This window comes from Falco biarmicus, chromosome 6 (genome assembly GCF_023638135.1).
Source record: "Falco biarmicus isolate bFalBia1 chromosome 6, bFalBia1.pri, whole genome shotgun sequence".
Taxonomy (NCBI): Eukaryota; Metazoa; Chordata; class Aves; order Falconiformes; family Falconidae; genus Falco; species Falco biarmicus.
The window spans coordinates 52198956-52213615 of record NC_079293.1 but is presented as its reverse complement, the minus strand read 5'-3'; positions in this window follow the sequence as shown (position 1 = coordinate 52213615).

Here is a 14660-nt window from a genome sequence, read left to right as displayed (position 1 = left end):
ATTGTGGTGAAGGAAAATGACAGGTCAAGACCTGAAGCATTTTGTGCTCACAGTTAATACTAAATGTTTTCCAGTCATTGATGTCAGTCCTGCAATTTCAGGTGTAGTTATTGCTGCAGCAGAGAAGGTAAGAATCAGCACAATCCCTTTGTTTAACAACTGCTTTATTGGATTTGACCTTGGAAAGCCTGGAGAAAGCCTATATTATCCTCTTACTTGTTACTTCCACAGTGTAATTAAAGAAAGCTCCATTCCTAGTCTGAAGCCACATTGTTGAATATTATAAAAAGTTTTTTAAGAAGGGACACAAGACTTTGCCCTTCCTCCTTTGAATACAGAGTATCATGTCTGAGACCGAGACAAGCCACTAGTAAAGACAGCCACCAGGAAAATTGTGTGTACTGAGTTTTAAAATGTTACTGAGAAATGTCCTACGTGGTGCCACATTCATTGCTCTGGATCTATAGACTGTAATGACATTTGGAATAAATTTCACTTTGATCATATTTTCATGGTGAGGAAGAAAACAAAGTTGTGGGTTCTTTTTGCTCAGAAAAAAATATTTCTTTACCCAAAATAGTGACTAGAGTAAGGACCTATACTTGGTTCGGGGCTTTTATTTTTTCTCCACTGACTTTTTGATAATTAGCAACCTATATTGTAGAGGGTTTCTTTTTCTCCCCCAGCTCCCAACTGGCCTCACAGATTCCTATGACTCACAGAAATTTTTAAAAAACAAACCACCAAACGCATGATCTTAGAAGTATCAGTTTCAGTTTCATTATCAGTTAGTTATTAGAGGGGATTCCACATACTCTCAGTGCAATGGAAAGGAGTACCCTTTTGCTTATTAAGGTACAGGTGAACATCAGTTCTAGGAAATTGCCTTTAATTCCAAAGCCAGACCCTTCATCCGTGTCCCTGGCTTTGAGCTGTTGATACCAGAAGTTGTTTTGATTCCCTCAAACGAGACCCATCCAGACCCCAGAAATTTTTGTAAAATCATGATTCATTGCTTCCCTTCACTGTCGGTCCTGGATTTCTCCTCTGATGTACTCAGTGTTCCCAAACCTAGACCAAAACTAGACCAGCAACTGTGGCAAGGGGGCTGAAACTAGATGATCTTTAAGGTCCTTTCCAACCCAAACCATTCCAGGATTCTATGATTCTATGAAATAATTATTCATCCCAGACCTGCCCCTAGTTATGTTAAATGGCAAGACAACCCTTGGATTCCAAGACAAACTGAAGACCTGTGTTTATTCATGCAGTGTTTCTAACCCAATGTGACCAGAACAAAAAGGCATGCCTTGTCTGATTTTCGGGGGCAAGAGCAAGATGCAGGGATCTGGGGTTTGATCTGAATTCCTCAATGCTCATTTCAAATTTTGATACGATAAGTCTGTGAAATGGCTGTGATACTTGCCCACTTTTCTAAAATCTTGCTACTATGAATGCCAACATATTAATTAAGATTACAGGAGTAACAACACTATTATTCATCAGCGCAGTATACTACACTATGACAAGACAGCCTCACTCATCTTGCATTAGAGACAGAGGAATGTCCATTTCACCAAACAGCTTGCTAACACATTTACATTGTGCGCAGAAATGTTCATCAGACATTTATAAACCAAGCACGTATAGTAGAAAATCCCAGATTTTGTTACCTTTGCAGGTCTATTTTACGTGCTCTGTGCCTTAGGAGAGAGTCCTTCCATGATCTCACAATAACTTTTTCCACATCACTGCCATCTCTTTGCATGCACAGGCTGCAAAGCTAGTCATTTCGTGAGCAGCTCTTTGGGCTTTTCTGTCCTCCCCTTTGATCAGCACCTAGCCTCACACTTTACCTACTACTCAAAACCAGCTCTGAAAATAAAATTACTCAGAGGCTTTTGCTCTTGCCTCATCACTAAAGCATCTGAGTATCTTTGAACTAGCTAATCTTTGCAAGCCCTGCAACATGAGGGGGTGGTACAATCCACATTTTACACATAGGGAACTGAAGCACAAAGTGATTAAGGTCAAAAGTTTCCATTACTTCTGTGTACTCCCTAGGACCTGATTTCTCAGTTTATTTAATACTCTCCTTTCTGTCTCCAAAGCACAGTATGCATTACCTCAGCTACAGCTGTGAGAACTCAGCACTCCTTCATGTCAGACCCGAAATCTCCACCCACACATGTGTAATACGAGGAGCACCCAGTCAGTCACCACCTCTGACAAGGTACGTTTCAAAAATTTGCCCAGCACCACACAGAAATTTTGCGGCAAAGCAGAAGATAAAGCACAGTTTCCCAGGCCAGCGTGCAATCACCTTCATCATGTGGCTGTGCTTGCTCTCCGTGCACCCCTTTCCTTCAGCCTGCAGCTTCAGAACAAGGCAGCAAGCAAGGCAGATGTCCTGGACACATGGGGGATGACCTCTTCACTCTACCTCGCATCCCTAACTCCCCCAGGACAAACGTCTTATGGACTGTGAAGGAGACAGGTGTTCTCATGTATCACACTTGGTGACTTCAATGTTCTTTAATGGCAGGGGGAATGATAGGAAGTCTGGGACGAAGGTAATGGATAACACGTTGTGTAGAAACGGCAAAACTCAAGGAGTTTGAACAGCAATCCGTGCTCAAGCACAGATTGTGCAGTGGGGGACACATGTCTCTGCCCACTGCCTCACATTTTCTTCTTTTCATTCCTCTCCTCCCTGTACAAGTTCCACCTGTTTCTTTCTTATCCCTCTAATTTTGTTCTCTTCATCTTTCAGCCTCCATTGCTCAAGCTTTGCCACCAAGTTCCCGTCTCCTTGCTTTACTAAGTTCCAGACCTCTTTTCTAGCCCTTCTGGCTAAGTCTTCACTCTTCCAAATTCATAATATTGGATATTTTGCTGATAGCCTTCACCTACCCTGTTCTCTGTTTTCTGACTTTTCATCATAACTCTTTCCCTGGGCTCCTCCTATCCCTGTCCAAATCAGTTCCTTCCTTTACTTACCTTTTTTTCTCAAGTTGTTTCCTTTTCTTATTGCATATTTTAGCTCCTAGTAAGAGTTGTCACTTTTTCCATCACTGATTTCTCCAGTCCCAGTTGGTTTCTATTCTAGTACCTTTGATGAGTGAATTGATTGACTGAATCACTTCCCTTACACAGCTTTTCAGCTCCCAGTTTCCCATCTCTCACAGAAACTGTTCTGTGTCCCCAGTCTATCCATTTCTGAAATTCAGTCATCTTCAACTTTAGTTACCAGCAATCACCACCAAGTCTTAGCTGCTACTCAAGTAACACCAGGCTCTTCCCAAGTCACAGATACTCTGACTTCTCTACTCTGCCCTGGTAAGGCCACATCTGGAGTGCTGTGTCCAGTTCCAGAGAGACAAGGAACTACTGGAGGGCTGCACAGATGATGAAGGGACTGGAGCATCTCCCTTTTGAGGAAAGGCTGAGAGAGCTGGGCCTGTTGAGCCTGGAGAAGACTGAGAGGGGACCTTATCAATGCACAGAAGTATCTTAAGGGCGAGTGTCAAGGGGATGGGGCCAGGCTCTGTTCAGTGGTGCCCAGTGACAGGACAAGGGGCAGCAGGCACAAACTGAAACACAAGAAGTTCCACCTGAATATGAGGAAGAACTTTCCCTTGAGGGTGACAGAGCACTGGAACAGGCTGCACAGAGAGGCTGTGGAGTCTCCTTCTCTGGAGACATTCAAAGCCACCTGGATGCGACTCTGTGCAACCTGATCTAGGTGAACCTGCTTTGGCAAAGGGTTGGACTAGATGATCTCCAAAGGTCCCTTCCAACACTGACCATTCTGTGAGTCCTCTCTTCTCACTGCCAGGAAGACAAAGGTCACTAAAAGCATGAAGTAAGGAGAAGCTCCCTTGTTTCATTTAAATTGCCTCCAACCTTGATTTGGACTAGTGGGGGGCAAGAACTGTAGGAGACCCTACAGGTCTGAGCTGCAGCAAACTTTCTCTGGATCACCCTGCACAGTTGCACCCTGTGGGCAGCCCTGGACCTGTGAGGGTGTGGCATATGCTCCATCATGCAGAATGGCAACTTACTGCATAAAGCTGGGTTAGTTTAGCAAAGAAACTAAAAAATCAATAAAAGAAGTGGTTTGATCTGGAGGAAAATGCAGATTTTTCTGTTCCTTTTATTAACGTGAAAAATTATATTCACCTGTTTTTTTACTCATTAGAAAACCTTTCATTTCCATTTACAGCAGCTGAAACTTAAAAAACAGGGCACAAAGTGAAGAACAAGGAAGCAGTGCTATAGGTTCCTGCCTTTTAACAAGGAGCCTTTAGTTAACTTTTTGGTATTTAAGGAGACCCAGGCTCTTTTTCCACAGCTAGTGTCACCAAGATGGTACAGTCCAGGGCAAGGTGCTCCCAACTTTGCATGTTGAGACTCCCCTACACTATTCAGAAATATTTAACTATTAATTGGAATAACCTCAGTAAGATTCCTCATTGTTAGTCTGTGATGAAACCTAACTCCTCGGTGCTTTCTCTCCTACTCAGAAAATAATTATTTAAGTGCCACAGTTTGAGCAAGAGAGATTGAAAGACGACTCCTGTATACTCTGTGCTTCAACATAGCTTGGAGATTTCCTTACTTCACCAAGGAGGGTAAGGGAAATCTAGGTTTACCTCTGTCTTCACCTAACATTCTGTGGCAGAGGCAGAAGTTAAACAGTACCAAGCATTTTCTATACATGTGACCTGCTCTGGGACACTGGGAAACAGAGGGAATTGGCACTTCACTTGCGTTCACCCTGAAATATTTCCCAGGTGCAAGTGTTTCATCTGACTCCTGATGGTTTCAGGTCAACCAGAGCACATTTCTTGGATGGCAGGCAAATACGCTCTCACTGAAAGCAGCATGGGCAAGCCAAGGCATGGGGTGAGCTCCACAGGATGTGGTCCAGAGACACAGCTCCAGCCAGGACAGAGGGAGGCACAGTGGCATGGCCACTGTGAGAAGCTCAGAGGAATTTGCATGTGGTCACTCGTTACAGAACTATCTGTAGTTTGACTTTTAGAAACCTCTACCCACAAGTGCGAATAGCAGTTGACTAGCAGTAGGTTTGGCCTGATATTTCTTTGAGTTGCAGTTAGCACATCCCTGATGCATGAGTCTTTCTGTTGCCATAAGTCAGGTTTCTGCCCCAAAGAACGGGTCATCAGAGCAAGTCAAAGGAAAAGTTGGTGGGATATTTTACATGGACAAAATGATGTATTTTTTTCCCTAGCCTTGTCCCTAGAAATGAATGAGCTATTTTAAGTTAGGTTTTCTCTCTTTCTCACCCCTGCCATCAAATTCTCTGTGGAGACCAATATCAGATGATTCATCTAAAAAATACATGGTTTGACAAACATGCAAAAAGCAGGAAACAGGGTTTTATCATCAGCAATGCTGAGCACTTTACAAAACTAGTTTTGCCTGATTCTGCTTATAATTAAGACATAAGGCTGAAACACATGTTCTAATTTCATTCTTGAGAGACTTTGTTATCAACTTTCTCTTCATAATAACAGTGATGTCTTAACATCAAGCAGATACACTGAGTATTGAACTAAGGCAAAAAATGGGTAAGTGTGTGTAGGTGCTTCTAATCTGCAAATATGCTCAAGTAATGGTGGGTGTAAACTTAGGGGATTTACCTTCGATGAGCAATTCAGATGTTAAATTAGCTACGGACTACAACAGCATTGTTGGGTTTTTATGCATAGTTCAGTGGAAGTGGGTGAACTACTCCAGAGCTTTGTTAGAATCGTGCAGGACTTCATTAGGAGTCACCTTCTCTGCCCGGAATAGCTGCACTACCTGGAAGTTTCCCCAGAGTTTGCAGACTCCCACTTTGAAGTAACAGCACTGTTCTACTTTGGCCTGTTGTAAACTCTTCCCATTCCAGTGCCATCTGTCCTGTCTATAAAGGAACTAATCTCTCTACAGAACGTGAGGTCAGAGATAATCCTGGTTTCGTTAATGCCCAGTTACAGTATACATGCCAAGCAGCCAAGGGGGCAGAACAGATCTTCCTTTTACAATCTCCACAAGAATCTACCACAAGTACAAAGGGTGCAGAGATTACTTCCTCCCTGCATCTCTAGGGATTCAGCGTACCATAGAAAGAGAACAGAGACAGATCATCTGAATACCTGCTCCCACAGCCTGTAATGTACCTGTAGCCAGAAGAGTAAATAGTCACAGCAGCACAGGGACTGCTTGAATTACGTGTGCTTAGAGCAAGGTCCTGGTCTGTGCCCAGGAATAACTAATCACTGCTGTTTCAGATATAGGTTCAAGCTGAGTGTACTTGCAGGGGCTAGACGAGAGTGACCATGTCAAGAGTGTTCCTAGTGAGCCACAGACACTGAGATACTACCCCTAGGACTGATGATCTCTAAGCATCACAAGGAAAGCCTGAAACTTATCACTCCATTTCATTTTCCATCACACTGAAGTGAATCAAAGTCTCTCTCAGATTGTGAATTCTGAATCACAGTTACAACCAATCATAATGCTGTTAGATCCACTGGATATGCCAAAAAAGATACTTTCCCGCTCAGGTAGCAGGATGACCTGTAAGGGTGCTGCAAGAGCAGAGTTTTGCTCACGCTGCCCCAGTTACCCCCAGAGCCAGGAGCTCAGGGGAGTGCAATGCAGGCAGATCTGAGCAGCAGGGACAGGCACTACAGAAACATGCTGCACTGTTGTAGCCTGGCACTGTACCCATAAGAAGAGAAAGGCACAAAGATTCAGAGGACTCATGAAGAACAGAAAAGTTGCTCCTGAGAGTGTCAAAGAGAAGAAATTAATGGGGAATCTGTGAAAACCACCCAGCCTTTACTCTGTAGATACTATGCCACAGTCTTTATCCCTGTTGTTTGCATCTTGTTGCCTCTCTCAAGATTTAATCTTCTTTGTTCCACTCTCTACCATCTGTACATACATGTGTACATAAGTGTATATCCTTACTGGAGCATACAGCCCATGTATTCCTTTCATGAAAGAATAATAATTATTTTCCACATACACATCCAGCATGTACTGTTTTGTGTTTCTCGGCAGATGATGTGACACAGGGCACTCTGGTACTCATTCTCTCCCACTTTTTCTTGCAAACTGGAACCACCCCTGAAATGCAGCCATTTCTTTGGGAGAATATCATAGCTGCTCCTCAGTGCACACCTAAATGACTTTATTTAGGCCTTTAGAAATGACAGGATGCCATACGCCTACTGAAATTGCAAGACAAAACATATGTAGGCAGATATAACTGGCCTCATCCAAAACATCTCAGACCACTGCAGGCCTTTACTGTGGTAAAAAATCCCATGAAATATTTACTGTGAGCTCCTTGTGCTTCTGCCTCATGTTGTCATGAAATTTCATGACAAGTTAACTGAGAATTAGCCATAAAGTCAGTATTTCCCTTTCATCTATTTTTAAAATGAATGAGTTTGGGCAATGTACATAACCATAAAAGGGGGGAAATGGCAAAACAGCAGAACAAGGAGGCTAAGGAGATCAATATCAGCTGTGCACCGGACTTCTTAGGTTGTTTGACTACTGCTGCATAAGCCAGATGTGACACAGCTAGGATAAAGCTGTACACACTGTGCTTAAATTTGGTGTTGGACTTTCAGTCCCTACCTTGTCCACAGTAGGATATTTCCTTCAGTCCATCCTAAACTATCATGCAAAAGCATCTGGTTAGTTTTCTTTTTCAATGTCTATTCTTCTGAGCAGAGAGGACTTGTAAGGTAAACATATTTTGATGACAATGATGAGGAGCTTCACCAATTATCCCATTAAAAAAAATATTAAATGGTTTTGCAATGGAAAAAGCAGCTTTCTGTAAAACTGATCTACCAATTGAAGAAATGCCTTCTCTAAAACGTATGGAAAATTCATCAGTCCAATTAAAAAGCATGCAAAATGCTTTTGGACAACGAACTATTACAGGAGCATACCAAAAACCATAAACCTACAGCCCCTCAGAAGCTGCCTGTCCCGCTCAGTCTGGACTATGTTACTGCACCATGCAAAGGTGCTCTCACTCCACATGAAGAAGGTCAACCACAGAGAGGTGCATTTGCTTGGTGCAGGTGATCCAGGTCAGACAGTCCTCAATTTTAATGCTCTAGGACCATGAGGACGGAAAGACAGTTATTTAGGGTGCTCCATGCAGACCAGAGACCAATAGATTTCTATAGCATCTCCTAGACATGATACACTACTCCTTTCTCTACTATTCCCAAATTTATCTGGGACTACTTCTACTTCTCTCCACCTGAATAAGTGAATGATAATTTATAATAAGCAGCTTTTGGGCTGTGTTCCACAGCTGTAAAAATTACAGAAGTGGAGGCATGTGACATGAAAACACATTCCCTGCATGTACATGGCAGAAATCTTACAAAACTCTCTCAGTGAAGACAGGAATAAATGATTATGTTAGTGTTACCAATAAGTGCTGTCACTGCAAAAATGCGGAGTCCCTTCTCCCTGAAATCATTATGACTCACAAGAAAACAATATACTTTTTGAGCTAAAACACATGATCAGATTCACTCCGTGGACATTGACTAAGCCCACGTTTACAAAGCAAAATCACCATTTCCCTGATGGGAGATGATTAGTTTTTAGGAAGCAGTCTATGGACTCTTTTATTTAATTCAGCAAATGATGGTAAGTTCTCATGCGTAAACAGACATCCTTCTTTGGAGGAATTTTTCTTGGGGAAATTTTGCCACTGATGATACAGGGCAAAAAAATTTTCTCTCCACTTGGAAAGCTGGAATTTTTGGCCACTATAAAAGCTTTTCATGTTATTCCCCATGCGCAGAATTTGCCCTACACAGAGGAAATGCCTTTCCTCTGCTTTTGAAAGTCCAGGAATTAATTTACTTCCTCATTGTTATTGAAAATGGCCATGATCTTTGAACAGACATAAAATGTAATTAACCTCTTAACATACAAGATAATGAAACCTATTCAATACTTAACACTTTTGAGGTAAAATCCCAGTGAAATTGTTTGGCTGAGGATGTGCCAAATGAGATTAAATCCCACACCTATACCAGTTATTCTAAAACAGGATTTACAGTAAGCACTGGGGGTACCAGACCCCTTACACAATTCTGTTCTCTTTGATGAAATCAAAGCAGTCCCTTCCTGAAAGAGGTGTCGTGCATCTAGCAGCAGTTATGGGGCTGACACAGAAACCACAGATGAATCTCAACAGCCTGTGTTATTGAGGATGTCAGATTAGACAATTACAAACATAAAAAGCTGGTCAGAAGCATTCACCATATACTGTAGAAATTGATACTTCTTGGCTATTTCTCCACATTTTGATGAATTGGGGGAAATCACAAAAAATTAACAGGGAAAAGATTGACATGCTTCATGCTGTATGATTCATGACTAAAGATTACCTTCACATGGTCACTTTTTATTCACTTAGAACTTCCCACATAATTCCATTGCTAAGAGCTGCTGAGAAGAGGTGTTTCCATCTTGAGAGAAAATGTTACCAGAAGTTCTCCCATATTAGCAAGGAATGATAGAGTCACTCATTCACGTATTCACCAAGCACATGGAAATTAACCGCAATTTAAAAGAGCTTTACTGATTTTAAAGTGTGTATGGTTGGCTTAATAAATAGAAACATACATAAGATAATGTTACTGGAAATATCTAAAATAAATGAGAATGGGTTGCAGTGAATTTTTTACCATTCATGTTATCCAAACTGCATATTTTTGGGGAGAAAATAAAAACTTCTAGTGAGACTAGAGCTCACTGGGAAAAGAGCACAGGATGCTAAAGACCTGGAAGACTGGCAATTCTGCTGAAGTGCAGGCTGTTCTATCTAAGAAAATTTGACTGACTGTGCTGTATGTTGAAATTGTTCGAGCAATAGAGGAGAGAGGAGTAAGGGCTTTAATTACGCGAGCAGGCATTCATTAGCTGCATTCCCTGACTCTTCCCACCCACTCCCAGAGGGTATAGCTCTGTGCTAAATGCTTACTTCATACCTAAAGTTAAAACTGCTTATGTAATCTCATCAGATGGGAATATAGAAAGGAAAACAATAGTAGTTCCTGCTGGACTTCAGATGAGGCATTGTCTTTAGCTGTTTGTTAACCATTTGCTGACTCACAGATGCTGAAGAGCAGGCTGAAGCAAACAGCTCCAAAATCTAGACTCCGCTTTAGGGTCCCCTGCTGTGGTGTGCGCTGTACATTTAGGCAGCACAGCCTAAATGTCCTAGCCTAAACATCAAGGTAAAGGCTCAAATGAGTGGGCTTGCCCTACCTAAACCCAGCCATTCTCTCTGCGCATTAAGGCAGGCAGTTTTGGAAAGAGAAGACCATTCCTGTGCATAACCCATCCCTCTGCAGTGTTATCTGTGCAGTGCTTTATGCTTACAACCCTCAACCTGAATCAAAGACCATTAAGAGAGTCACAGGTCACAGTTAAGTGAAGTCTGCTACGCTTGGATGGTAACCTTGAAGCACGGACCACACTGTAAATGTCCATGGTAAATAACTATGTGTCTAGGTACAGCAAACACAAAGCAAGAAAAAACTCCATCCTAAAGAGTTTGTAGTGAAAATTAAACAAACAAGATACAAAAAAGAGTGAGGCAAGAAACATCTTTACACTTACTGTCCAACTGAGAAACTGAGGTACTAGAATGCTAAGCCACAGCCCCAGATCCCACATGAAAACTGTGGCAAAGTACGGGCTGGAAAAATATCAGGAACAACAGACCCTGTTTCTACACTCCTTCTTAGGCATCTCTCAACCACTGCGAGAAACATGGCGCTGAGCTCCATGGGCCTTTGTTTTGGCTTACTGCTGCAGTTCTTATTTTCTTCAATTTAGCCACAAGCCCTGTCTGAGCCTGCTCCAAAATCCACTGAAAGCACTTTGCTCTCCTAGGCAAAAATAATGTTGGTCTTCTGGTTATTACTTGCTGGGGACTTACTGAAATTCTCTGTATAGTACATTGCAGAAGGACAGCAATGCTGGTCTGGGCTGCTATCTCAAACGTAGCTATACATAGCTATATGTCTCTGACCGTGAGGCTTAACCCAGTATGTACAGATATCAGAGGAATGTATGACAGATAAAAATCAATTCAGAAAGATACTATCATTACCACTGCAACCTTTTCACACATTTCATAGACTCTCCCAAAACAGCGCTAAAAGTCATTCCGAGATTTCAGCTTGCCTGTTACCTCCGCACCAGGAGGTAAGCATGGTTAAGGCCAATCTGGAGTATGGTTAATGCCATACTTAACCCTCTTCTAGCTAATACAACCTGTTCTTAAAAATGTTTGCCTCCATAGGTCATTTATCACAATGTTTCACCAGCCTTAGAGAATATTATTCTTAACATTTAAGTGTTCAACTCAAGAAAAGGGGCTAAGGCAAGATCTAAAGTTTCAACTTCTTTGGAACCCACTGCAATTCCAGCTCTGTACTTCTAACATGTCTACCACAGATACTAAAAAGAAGAAGAAAATGAGAAGGAAAAAAAAAAAAAAAGAAAAAGCAGAAAAAGCAGAGGGAGCCGTGGCCCAGTGGCATAAATAAGAACCCCTACTCCCACAATACCCTGGTAAAAATCTCCCAGGGAATCCAGTGTCTCTCTTACTGTATTCAGATGAGTGTAATGGAAAATTTACAAAAACAGTTCAGTTCTTGATGTCTAAGTGGCAGAGATGAGTTTGGGTATTTTTTTTCTTACCATCACTACTTGATTCAGTAGTAAGCACCAGTTTTCCGTCTGATAGATGTTTAAGGGATTTTCCTCCCTCTTTCTCCTCTGCACCGACAAGCTCTTCTCATCACTTCTCCATCAGGAAAAGAAGCAACAAAAGGACTCCTGGAAGACAGAAGTGCTGAACTCAAGCATGACCTCAAGCACTGCTATTGCAATAGAAGGGATTTCCCTTCTATGATTCTTTTCCTCCCTTCTAGATGAATCACACCTCTTACAGAATTACCTGATATTAAAAGTCCTGCCAAATGATTGAGCTATGAAAGTCTGAATGTTACTATCCATAAATACTATCATAGCCATCATCCTATGATGGAATATTGTATGAGTACTGTCTTGACAATGGGTCTTTCCAAATGCAATCTCTGAAACACTTGGTGATGGTGTTATGAACACTCTGAGGTCTTGGTTTAATTCAGTAAGCATGAGTTCCTCCTTCCTGAACAGTAAAAAGAAGTGAAATAATTAAAATAATTTAGAGATGCAGAGCTGAATGGGACCCTGACAGATTTATTCTTCTTCCCAAGTAGAATAAAGAATTGTTATTGATTGATGTGAATGAAACTGATTACTTAAATATCCTCCAAAGATGGATATTATGTAGCTTCCCTAGACAGCCTGCTCCAGGGTTACACAAACTTTACCACTTACAAGGGTGGGTTTTTTTACCCTGGTGCCTAACCAGAATCTAGATAGCTGCAACTTAAAGTATTTCTTATCCTGTCCTCAATGGCAAGGAGAACTTCCCCCTTCCCTCAAGAGATATGGATATGTATATATACATAAAAATGTGTGTGTGTGTGTGTGTATACAGGCATGTGTGTCTACACACACACTTCAAAGAATAAAATTTTCCTTGCCCTTATATATATGTATATATGTTTATATTCTGTCAAATATAAACATTATATCATAAATGGTGGGATAAAATATGGGCTATAATTACAAGACATAGAGGTAAATCAGAAAAGACAAATGTATGTATATTCATACATTCTATAATTATTGATGTTGATGTTTTTAATGTATTCCTGTATTGCCTAGGAGATCCACTTGACAAGACAGAACTTCATTCTGTGCTGTGCAAACTCAGATCAAATGCATTCCTGCCATCTTGCTCAGACCTGTATGATAAACATCAGCCTTAGCCACGTGCAATCAACTTTCAGTTTATCAAGGTGTAAATAGTAATTATGAATATTCAAATGTGCTTACCATTTAGAAAAAAAGTAAGAATAAGCTGTTGCCTTTTTAGGTTTTCCAGGGGCTCAGCACCTCCCTCATAAGCTCACAGCTAATACCTGCAGAACTATTAGTCCCCTTACTCACACTTATTTTCCTTTCCTTCTTCTTGTAAGTGAAAACCAGAACAGGCTAGGACCACTTGTTAATCTATTTGCTGCAGTTCTGTGAGCAAAGCAGGGTGTAAGTCAGCTCATTTTTCCCTACCTCCTATCTTCGCTTCTCAATCCCACTCCACCGTGAAACTGTCCATCACTTCAGACACTCTGCATAAAACTCTCTGAGGGACACTTCACATCACAGGAGAGAAGTGCTTTGGATAAAAATAAATATAGATAGATAGATAAATAGATAGATAGATAGAATCAGATCACTTCAGTAATCCAGTACCTCAGCTCACATGAGGGGATGAGGGGACAGGGAAAAATGTCCAGGAGCAGGGAATGACGAGATGCTGAAGGAAACATGCATTGGGCAAATCACACTGCAGACACTGCCCTAGTTATGCAAGTAATCTCTTGGGCCCAGGTCCCTCAGGCATCCAGCCTGGATCTCGGCCATCCCTCAGGCCATCAGTCCTTAAGTGCAGAGCCTTCCTACCCAGCTACTACTTCCCAAGGCAGCAGAGAGGCACCCCCAAAAAATCACCCACAGAAATCTTCAAAACAATTCTCTGGAAGGAGAGGAGCAACAAAATAACAGAGGGGATTATTCTTTTTCCAGCCACATCCCTGACTTCTTTTGAACAAAGGCAGAGGAAGGCTGTGCAGAGCCAGACACAGGCATGTAGACCTGGGGCAGAGCAAGCTGTCATGTAACCACAGCATGACACCAGCACACCAGATGAGCCAAGTGCTGCTACTGGATGCAAGGTGAGGGAGATTAAGGCTGAACTCTTAACAAAATCCACCTGTTTTCTGAAGGAGTCAAGACTTAAGACCTGATTTCAAGGTGTGGAGCAACCCTAGTTTCTCGTCAAGCCAGTGGGAGCAGTGGATCCTCTGGAACTGGCTGAAGTCCATCATCTGTGAGGATAAAGTCTTTTAAGACTGCAAGAAAATTTGTTGCATTGTACTTAATTTCTGGGTGTTTCACTTACATATTCAAAAATGTATTTCATTTCATGTTGCAAGGCTGGTGAGCAAGGAACTGCTCTTTTTCCAGTGTAAACTCCATCCATAAGTAATATTTACAGGCCTTAAGCACTGGGTTTTTTTCAATGAGTGTTTCCATTGCAGATTTTAGGATACTGTTTAAAGGTGTAAATTAATTAATTACAACCATTAAGTTTAATGATTCCTGTGAACTGCTAGCCATGGCCAAGAGTTTACAAACACACACTGACACTAAGATCTCCTTGACTCAGTAACTTTCAGCCAAAGCTCTGCCTCCTGGCTGCAACCACCTTACCTTGAGCGGGGCTGGATTAAAGCGCAGCAACACCTGCCCAGAATGCCGGCACACGGACGGAGTTACGGGATTACATGTATCAGCCTAACCTCTAATTAAATGAATGAAGTCACTTGTGGTTACTTCAAATACAAAGCCAAAACTGTGAGGCAGATGCATGCTAAATAAAAATATTTGCTTGGGTTAAAAAACAGCCT